Below are 3,433 nucleotides of genomic sequence, written 5' to 3' on the forward strand. Positions count from 1 at the left end.
CACAAGGACACGCACTCTCACAAACACACCCTCTCTCACACAAACTCTCGCTCTCACACCCACTCTCTCTCACACGCACTCACACACACGCGCGCGCTGTCTCTCTCACACACACATGCACTCTCTCTCACACACACACACCCTCTCACAATCTCTCTTTCACACACACACTCTCACACAGCTTCACACACACTCTCTCACACAGCCTCACACACACAAACACACTCACTATCTCTCACAGTCACACACTCGCTCAGTCTCACACACACACACACTCTTAGTCTCTCTCTCACACACACACATACACTCATTCTCCCTCGCGCAGTCTCACACTGACAAACACATATACACACACACAGACTCACACACAAACACATACACCCACTTAAACACACACACACACACACACACACACAAAAACAGACACACACAAACTGATGGGCATTTAAAGGCTTTGCAAAAAAATACGAGGATATGCTGTTTTAACAGTCAGTTCAGTACCTTGTGAGAGAGTGACTCTTTGAAAGCATCACCCATTTCCAACGTTCAGGTAGCAATGCCTACTGCAAAACCAGCATACAGGGAAATACAGACAAATACCATTTGAACAAAGAACTTGAGGCTTATCCAAACGATAGTGGGATTTGTGCTCATGTCTGTGGTGCATTAGCCTCAACCAGCAGATTACTAATCCAGTGCCACTGCCAGTACAACAACATCTCCTTTTGCAGCAGCCTACAACATGACTACATTGTATTGCAGCAACCCAAACCAGCACATTTTCCTTTCAGTAAGCCACCCTTGTGGGCTGGCTGCATTTATTGCATGAAATAAATTAACAGTTGACCCAAACAAGACTTATAACACTTGATGGTAAGGTCTTGGGGAGTGTTGCCAAACTTGGAGTACACGTTCATAGTTCCTTGAAAGTGGATTTGCAGGTAGACAGGGTGGTGAAGAAGACTTTTGGTATGATTGCCTTTATCGGTCAGTGCATTGAGTTGGGAGGTCGTGCTGCGGCTGTAAAGGGCATTGGTTAGGCCACTTTTGGAATACTGCATTCAATTCTGGTCTCCCTGCTATAGGAAGGATGTTGTTAAACTTGAAAGGGTTCAGAAAAGATTTAGAAGGATGTTACCAGGGTTGGAGGATTTGAGCTATAGAGAGAGGTTGAATAAGCTGGGGCTGTTTTCCCTGCAGCATCAGAGGATAAGGGGGGACTTTATAGAGGTTTATTAGATCAAGAGGGCCATGGAGAGGGTGAATAGCCAATGTATTTTCCCCAGGGTAGGGGAGTTCAAAACCAGAGGGCATAGGTTTAAGGTGGGAGGGGAAAGATTTAAAAGGGACCTAAGGGGCAATGATTTCATGCAGAGAATATTGCATATATGGAATGAGCTGCCAGAGGAAGTGTAGAGACTGGTACAATTACAACATTTAAAAGGCATCTGGATGGGTAAATGAATAGAGAGGGTTTAAAGCATTTGGGGCAAATGCAGGCAAATGGAATTAGGTTAATTTAGGATATCTGGTAAACATGGGTGAGTTGGATAGAAGGGTCTGTTTCCATGCTCTACATCTATATGACTCTATGACTCCAAATAAGATACCAGTGGTCAGTCGGCCACCCTGATTGTTGCTTAATTAGTTGTTTCACCAATCATAAATTACCCTCAGGATGTGATGTCCTCATAGGCCACTTTGCAGATGAATTAATGATTGCATATGTTTCTGTATAAGCCTCAATGTAAAAGCTGTATGGATTGTTACTGAGGCAGACTGTATATTGTAACATTGCAAAGCAATTAGTTCAGCGTACTATCCCCATACTGACACACAACATGACGCCTTATTTAATACATCTGTTTATTAATTACTTGTTCCCATTCATTTCTGGCAAAGGCATTCCTTGTTTCTGCTCTCAGTTTGCTATTGTACTGTTTGTTGCTCATTAATATTTTAGAACAATGGGAAATTATGTCAAGATTCTCATTCCATATGTAGTGATTCATGAGGATTCTCGCAATTAGCACATTATTCTTGCCACAATGTTCTCAGCAGTGCTTTCCTATTTGCTTTCATTTATCACAAGCAAAAGCTAATTGTAGATAATCAACATTGTAAAATTGTAAGTTTGTCTGAGACCAAAATACTCTTTAGAGTTGCATCGATTCAACAATAATCATTACCCCTGAGACAGCTCTTCTCATCAACGGTCTCGATCTGGGATGGAATTTTAGTTCAAAAAAGCAAAAGTACTGCAATGCAAAGGATTCTTGACTCTTACAAGCCCAATGCTTTGAATTTTGTGTGCACATTACATGCCGTTCAAACTTTTAAATTAATTTTTTTTTTATTTAAAAATAAGTGGTAAATGTGTTGTGATTTAAAATAGTCCGTGAAATAACTCCAGGTGCAATATTTACTGATTGTTCTAGAAGATGTTAGAAGTGAGATAAAGACCATTTTATCCTCTTAGAGAAATTGTTTCAGACTACACTGTTATCTCCTTTGCGTCTGCTCAATTCTCCAATATAATCCTCTGGCTCTCATCTACACCAGCAGCCGTTTGCATTTGCGTTATCCTCTGTTGTTTCCATCGCCCACTTGCTGGTCATGTTATCAACTCTCCAAACTCTGTGAGAGTAACCAAATCTCCAGAAAGCAACGTCCTCTGAAAATGACCATTGGGCAATAGTTTAGAACAAGCAATATTAGATAAGCACTTCTTCTAAACTCGTGAATTTATGACTTTCATTTCTAAGGAATAAAACAAATGCAGAAATAAAAATTTGGAGTGGTGTAATTTGTAAAATGCAAAGCCTCTGATCTGCTCTTTTAGCTATAATCTCTGTCCTAAATGGTCTACCCCGTATTTTTAAGCTGTGTCCTCTGGTTCGGCACTCACACATCAGCGGAAACATGTTTCCTGTCTCCAGAGTGTCTAATCCTTTAATAATCTTATATGTCTCAATCAGATCCCCTCTCAGTCTTCTAAACTCAAGGGTATACAAGCCCAGTCGCTTCAGTCTTTCAGCATAAGGTAGTCCCGCCATTCCAGGAATTGACCTAGCGAACCTACGCTGTAATCTCTCAATAGCCAGAATGTCTTTCCTCAAATTTGGAGACCAGAACTGCACACAATATTCCAGGTGCGGTCTCACCAGGGCTCTGTACAGCTGCAGAAGAACCTCTTTGCTTCTATACTCAATTCCTCTTGTTATGAAGGCCAGCATGCTATTAGCCTTCTTCACTACCTGCTGAACCTGCATGCTTACCTTCATTGACTGGTGTACAAGAACACCCAAATCTCTTTGTACTGCCCCTTTACCTAAATTACTACCTAAATGGAATCAATCTGCCTTCCTGTTCTGGCCACCAAATTGGATAACCATACATTTATCCACATTAAACTGCACCTGCCATGCATCTG

General features: G+C 41.4%; 1 protein-coding gene across 1 annotated transcript in view; it reads right to left on the reverse strand.

The window, feature by feature from the left end:
• LOC122541704 (pyroglutamylated RF-amide peptide receptor-like) overlaps positions 1–768 on the reverse strand; it is a 58,866-nt gene extending 58,098 nt beyond the window's left edge. Inside the window, exon 1 of the mRNA XM_043678596.1 lies at positions 502–768. The gene's annotated coding sequence lies outside the window, so the exon portion shown is untranslated. The remainder of the gene's footprint in view (positions 1–501) is intronic.
• Between the last annotated feature and the right edge of the window lie 2,665 nt (positions 769–3,433).

This window comes from Chiloscyllium plagiosum, chromosome 38, assembly GCF_004010195.1.
Source record: "Chiloscyllium plagiosum isolate BGI_BamShark_2017 chromosome 38, ASM401019v2, whole genome shotgun sequence".
In the NCBI taxonomy this organism is placed as follows: Eukaryota; Metazoa; Chordata; class Chondrichthyes; order Orectolobiformes; family Hemiscylliidae; genus Chiloscyllium; species Chiloscyllium plagiosum.